This window comes from Sminthopsis crassicaudata, chromosome 4 (assembly GCF_048593235.1).
Source record: "Sminthopsis crassicaudata isolate SCR6 chromosome 4, ASM4859323v1, whole genome shotgun sequence".
Taxonomy (NCBI): domain Eukaryota; kingdom Metazoa; phylum Chordata; class Mammalia; order Dasyuromorphia; family Dasyuridae; genus Sminthopsis; species Sminthopsis crassicaudata.
In genome coordinates, this window is record NC_133620.1 from 353,443,916 (window position 1) to 353,450,773 (window position 6,858).

Below are 6,858 nucleotides of genomic sequence, written 5' to 3' on the forward strand. Positions count from 1 at the left end.
TATCATATCAAGGTATAGCTATAATTTATACTTTTAATGAAAATGACCCAATAGCCATTGAAAATATTAGTCACCAAATTAATCCCACTACTAATTGATTGGATCATTAATGTAATTTCCCCTTCTCTTCCCCAAGTCTTCTCTAACTAGTCAGAAAGAAAAGCTGTCATATTTTCTGAGAATTTAATTTCTACTCTCAAACCATACCCAAATAGTTGAGTATGGGAAAATGAATCAGCACAAGCAGATCAGAACACTCAAAATATAGAGAACTGAATGTCTGTACGTGGAAATCCACTGCATTTAAATTTTTAAAAAATATATATGAAAAAGACTGACTATTCAGAGTACCAACAGGAAAGGAAACAGAATCTAGCAGTAGGTTGTCTAGAGGCTAGAAGAACTAGACAAAGGTTTTATGGTATTAGTACTTTTCATATAATGACAATATAGCCACGATTATGAATAAACCAAACCAAAGGTAGGAAACATCCCGTATGCAACACTTTAAACATTCTTCTTTACTGAAAGAAAGCACAAAAAAGAAAAGAAAAAAAGGCAGGCCCAGAATAAAGGCATGATTTGGGGGCAGCTAAATGACACAGCAGATGGAACACTGGCCCTGGAGTTGAAATCTGTCCTCAGACACTTCCTAGCTATGTGATCTTGAACAAGTCACTTAACCCCAATTGCCTCCAAAAAAAACCCAATAAACCAACCCAGAAAAAAGGCAAGATGTATCTGCCATCTTTGTACAAAGCATTCTTTATGATTATTCTGTGACATAATTCAAGAGTCCTCTTTTCAATGATATGGCCCTAAAAGTCAGCCTGTAAGGTCTAAAATGCAACTAACCTGCAGTTATATTTGAAGGTCTATTTCTTCATGAGCTCATCTAGTCATAATATTTTAGATAACATTGACAAATAAAAAGCAAGAAGAAATCACTTAGCTCAAGGTAATAAGGAGACTTTCCCAAAGCTCATTCTTGAACACTAACATAAAAAGTATACCTATAGCATTAGGAGCCCCTATCAGCAGCACTCAAGAAGCCAAAAAGAAACCAAACCTTATTGTATTAGGGAATATCTCAAGACACCCCATTACTTTTTCTGTTCATCCTCCTCCAAGATACTAGGTATGGCATTTGTACCATCTTCTACATGAAATTTTTCATGACCCCTTTCCCCTCCCCTTCCTCCCTAACGAATTTATATGTAGATGTTCATGTTACCATCCATGAAATGTGTAATATTTACGTTCCCAGTGCCTGGTACATAGTAAGTACTTAATAAATGTTTTCTTCATTGAGTGATTGAAAGTCAATGCTCAATCCAATTATTATTCCACAGTATTTAATATTATGTTTATTTTTCCTTAAATATTCAGAATTCTGGTGACCATATCTCGGTGATTTTAAATTTTCAAGGTGCTCTCCTGAGAGAGAATTATCTGCAGTCCCATTTTTAGTAAAGAAAAATATGAAGGAACTCTCCCCTCACCAAGGCCACCAAGCAAGTTAGTGATAGGATTGGGAATAGATTCAAGAATTTCTAACTTCCCAATCTGGTGCTCAGGCTACTCAGTAAAGCTGTCATGAACTGATACAATGGGTCAAAGACAAACCACATGACATATGATGTTCGCCTTTATGTGTCCAAAATATAAAAACGTGATAGGACTAATGTGTAGGTCTAATTTCGAAAATAAAAACAGGAAGCACTCCCACCCCAATATTACCTTTTAAAAAAAATTAAAAAAAAAAAAGGAAGCCAAACCTCAAAAGATACCTTCCAAGGAAGTCAAGGGTGTGACTTAAACTAACAAAAACAAGAAAATAACATTATAAACCACTAAAAAAGGTTTTCTTCATCCAATAAGAAATCTAAATTTGCAAAATACTGTTTTATAGTTGGCAAGACACCACAGTTGTATACACAATCATCCCCAAATTGCCTTGCTTCTTTCAATGACTAAAGGTCAGAATACTGCATAAAGACATCTATTAGTAAAGACAAGGTAACTAAAATAGAATTTTTTTGGAGATGACCAGAGTTAAGTTATTTAAATGTTTTTAAGTCACATTTTTTTTTGTTATTATACTATTTGCTTTTTTACAGAAATGATCAGTGGAAATTTCACAGATAAATTTGACTTTCTCATTGCCAGAAACTAGAATGACACTTTTATATTTCCAATATCGTTAGAAAAATATACTTCTGATTTTCTAAAATAATTTTAAAATTCTCTTTAAACATCAGCAAAACTGTAGGCTAATACAATTTCATAGTTTTCCTTTAAACATTACCTTCATTAAGACAAACCAGCTTCATTCTTTTATTATATAATGCATATATAGTTTCTCTTCTAAAGATTTCAATGAACTTAAATAATCAAGTAACTCAAAAACAGTCTTAAATCTTAAAAATATTTTATGAGAATGATGGTATTTATAAGAATATCTAATAAAAAGAAGGAAAAATAAGCTAGGTTTTTATTTTATTCCACTGGTAATCAGAATTTGCTAGAAACCCGTGAATAATTTTACAAAGTATTGACTCTGGACAGTCAAACAAATAAAATGCATGGTGTGCATGTTTTCATATATATGTGTGTATATATGTATGTATGAGGTCTTGAACATGCTATTTATCCCATTATTTCCATGTTTTAAATTCCATGAGAATGGTGATCAATTACATATGAACTCTGTAGGCAACCCTCAAAGATTAAAGAGCAAACACAAAGCCTAGATTAAGAATCCTGAGGGATAAAAATATTATTAAGTAAACATAAAACAATCTGAGTTTTAATATTAAATCAAAATCCATTAAGTGTCAAAATAGCAATAAATGTTTTATTACACATTCCTGCCCATACAAGTAAAATTTAAAAGGACACGCTTACCTATTTAAAAAAAAAAGATAAAAATCCATTAGGAGTGAGAAGTTAGGGATGAGATGATAAGTCAGGGGCAGAAAGGAAGTACTAACCAAAATATTTATGTTGCAAAAACCCAAACAATGATAGCATGCTCTCCCCACCACCACCCCCCATCCTACACTAAGAAATTCCCATTTCAAAAAGGGCAATTTTTAATTTTTAAGAGCTTTCTTTTAAGTATAATCCTTATCAATATTCTGTTGGCAGAAAAAAATATGAATACTGACAATGCAAAAAACAGTAAGAAGCTTGCATAGTTTATAAAGTTGGCTTAGTATTGGGGGGTTTTGTGCAAAGTTTAGCACTAAGTTATGCAATCTCCAAACTGCTGATGATAGAAATCAACCCTTTTTTGGTATTTTGCTTTAAAAACAGTTTCTCCTTCTCTTCCTCATATTCTAAAATTTCCCCAAATATCTAAAGAAATCTCATCCTCCAACAGCTAATGCAAGTGGAATGTAGAAATTTAAATAGATTTGTGTGGATTACTATATCACCCAAAGGTATTTTTAACGTAATTACGTTTTTTCCTCCTTAAAACCAAATGCTACTTGTTCCATCTCTCAATCTGCTTTATGATTTTCAACAACAGCAACAAAAACTTCTGGCATAAGATGGAATGATTTTTGTCTAATAATTTTCTAATTATTAGAAAAAATCTGCAATATTACTATAACTGATAACAAGGAGGCTTCCACATGCTAAAATTATTACAAGCAATCTGGCATCAATGGGATGTTGTAAAATGAAATTAGAAAAATACCTGACTGGCATTAGCCTTTTATGTGTCAATAAATGTTAAATGATTTTGGGCATAGCAAATCAGCAAGAGAAGATAGCATAAAAGAATGATCTAAATGGTAATAAAAAAAAAAAAAAAAGTGTGGGATAACCTAGACTCAGAAAGCTAAAGCTTACTAGAATATGAACATTTAGAAGCAGCTAATGAATGGGATAGGCCTAACATAATATTTGGAGATGTAAAGTCGCATTGACATTTTCAAAAAATATTCCTTCACACCACTCCCCAGATAATTGGAGGTGCTTTCAGTTGAACAGAGACCTATAATTTATTATTTTAAAAATCCCCTTACCCTGGGAAGAAGACTGTCAGAAGCGCATGAGGAAAACGTGAAAGGGTCTGACAATGGCTGATAGGGAATTGAAATCTTTTCAGGGCCCCGAACTTCATAAGCGCTAAATAAACGCTTACTGATTGACTGACTAATTTGTCATTAATGCTATGTTTCTACAGATTTTTTTTTCTCTTTCCCCACTTTCCAATTATTTCCTTTTCTCCAATGGCAAGGCAGCTACCAGGGGTATGGATATGACTTCTCAGAAGTTCTCTCCTTTTCGGAGCAGCCTAACCACCTAGCCAGATTCATTCTACGTCAGCCTAGCTTTTGTCACATAACGTCTCCCTTCCAGGCTCTCCATATCTGCCCCCCGCCCCCACCCCCCACCCGAAGCAGAAGCACTTCAGTCCTCAGAGTGGGGTGAGCAGGTAGAGGAAAAGAAAGAAGAAAAGATCACACCACATCCTACAGCACCACGTCCAAGCCCGGGCCTGGCAGGCTCTGCGTGGGATCCAGCTCCTCTCCCTCCCACCCCCCACTCAAGAGGCTCATCCAAAGTGTTTGTTTCTTTAACTGCCTCCCAAGGTTCTAGTCCTTGATGCACCTAAGACACACACACACACACACACACACACACATAAGCACGCACACACACATACACACACATAAACACACACACAAACACGCACACACACATAAACACACACACACATACACAATAAACACAAACACGCACACACATACACAATAAACACAAACACGCACACACATACACAAACACACAATATACAAATCCACACACGCACACACATACACACAATACAGAAATACACACACACACACACACACACACGATGCACTCACTCTCCAGGGGACTTACATGCGCGGACAGCTGTGTCTGTTTAGGAACGGGAAGGTGGCAGCAGGGACTGGACGGACCTTGCAGACAACGTGGAGAGCGCAGGGCGGCCGGGGAGGGAGGAGACGCAGTCCCCTTCCTCCTCTTGCCACCCCCCCATACACACTCGATAGCCCTACGTCTCGGCACGCGCACCGGCTTCCAGCCCCAGCACGCCGGGCCTCGGTTACCTCCCCGACACGGGACCCGACGGGACGCAGAAGCGGCGGCGGCTGCCGGACCCCAAGGCGAGGGGACCCGACTCAGGGCTGGGGGCCGCCCCGCCCGCTCCCTTCTCCTCAGGCTGGGCTCCTACCTCGCCTAGTCGGGCGTCGCTCCCTCACTCCAAATACCGCCGTCACGCTCAGTCCCTCGGCTCCGTCCCCACCCCGGGGTGACGGCTCCGGACTCAGATGGCTCCGGGGCTCGGGGGTCCGGCCCTGGGCTCCGCTCTCCTCCCGCCAGGGGCTCGCGGGGGCGCGCACGCGCGAGCACGATCCCGGCGCTTCCCCCGCCTCGTCTCCTCCCCGCTCCTCCCCTCCCCGAGACCGCGGCCACCCCCCGGCGCGTGCCCGGGCTCCAGACCCCGCCGCGCGCGCGCGCCGCGGCTACCCTCCCCCCCAGCTCACACACACACACACACACACACACACACACGCACACACACACGCACACGCACACATACACTCTCCCTCCTACCACTCGCTTCCCCCCTCCCCACCCCAGGCGGCGCGCGCCGCTTCCTGGTTCCGCCCCGCGCCCGAGCTCCTCCAGCCACCCTCGGGGCCCCAGCCACCCTCCGCTCCCCACCTCCGTGCCCCCCCAGAATCACCCTGCCTAGTTGTTGCAAGATCGGTACCGTACACCCGCGGGGCGGCTACCGCGGGGTCCCTCCCGCTGCCCAGTCAGCCGGCCAGACGGGCCCCCTCCCGGGCTAGAGCTTGGAATGATAACATGCCGGTTTGTTTTGGAAGGGTCTCCCCCTCCGCCCCCCCGAGATCCGCCCTCCCATGTTGTCGTAGCGTTAGCCCAGCGCCCTACCCACCTCCCTTCCCCTCAGCCCCGGGCCCGGCGCTCGGCGCTTCTCCTGCCCCCGGTCCTCTCCCTCCCAAGCCGGGGTCAGAAGTCCGCCGCTCACCTGATCAATAATTACCCCGGATTCGCACCCCAGGGCGGCCCACCCAGGGCTCGGACGCGGCCTTCCCCCCGGAGCGGAGAGCTTGCGTGGACACTTGTCCCCGCCGCCAGTCAGACTGAATTACAGCTGGGGGCAGAAGACGCCGAGCCTGGGGATGAGGGGGTCACGGAGAGGCAACGGGAGGAGAGGTGTTTTCTTCCAGGAGAGCTTTCTGAAAGGGAGGGGATCCATCGGTGGGAGCCCAGGCAGGGCAGGCTGGTGACTGTGCAGCACCCAGAGAAGTTGAGGAAGGGGGGAGGGGAAAGAGCAGGGTTAAAAAATCTCTGAGTGCTCTGTCCCTAACTTTTACAAATGACCATGCATAGGAGAGAAGGTCCTTCCGAGGGGGTGGCGCTGGAAGGAGGAGCCAGGCATGCACTCTCCCCACCCCCACTCCCATCCCCAACTACAGAGCAACGGAGGCCACATCTCTGGAGCTGGGCAGCGGTTTCCCTGGCAACCTTCCAGAGGCCAGCGCTGTACACAGTTCCCTCAGACCTTGGGGAACCCAGCCTTACTGGGGGACAGGGTGGTGGAAGAGAGCTCCACCCTCCACCTTTTCCCTCTATTCTCTAAACCTCTGCACCCCTTCTTCCGGTCTTCTACATAATTGTTCAGCTCCAGATTACTTTGTCAAGAGGCGACCACCATCTGGAAACCCCCCAGTCCATCTTCAGTTACTCCCATACCTCCAATGAGATTTCCCATCTTCACTCATCCCCTCCCCCCCCAAAATGTAAAGTCTGTTAGTTGTTCTGCCG

The 6,858-nt window shown here is 43.9% G+C and overlaps 1 protein-coding gene across 8 annotated transcripts in view; it reads right to left on the reverse strand.

Annotated features, from left to right (window-relative positions):
• Positions 1–6,507, reverse strand: part of STAT5B (signal transducer and activator of transcription 5B) — a 75,881-nt gene extending 69,374 nt beyond the window's left edge. Inside the window, exon 1 of one of the 8 annotated variants that reach the window (XM_074261569.1) lies at positions 6,059–6,507. The gene's annotated coding sequence lies outside the window, so the exon portion shown is untranslated. Of the gene's footprint in view, positions 1–5,200; positions 5,434–6,058 lie in introns of those variants that run through there. The other 7 variants (XM_074261568.1, XM_074261565.1, XM_074261564.1 and 4 more) reach the window with 7 other exon arrangements.
• Between the last annotated feature and the right edge of the window lie 351 nt (positions 6,508–6,858).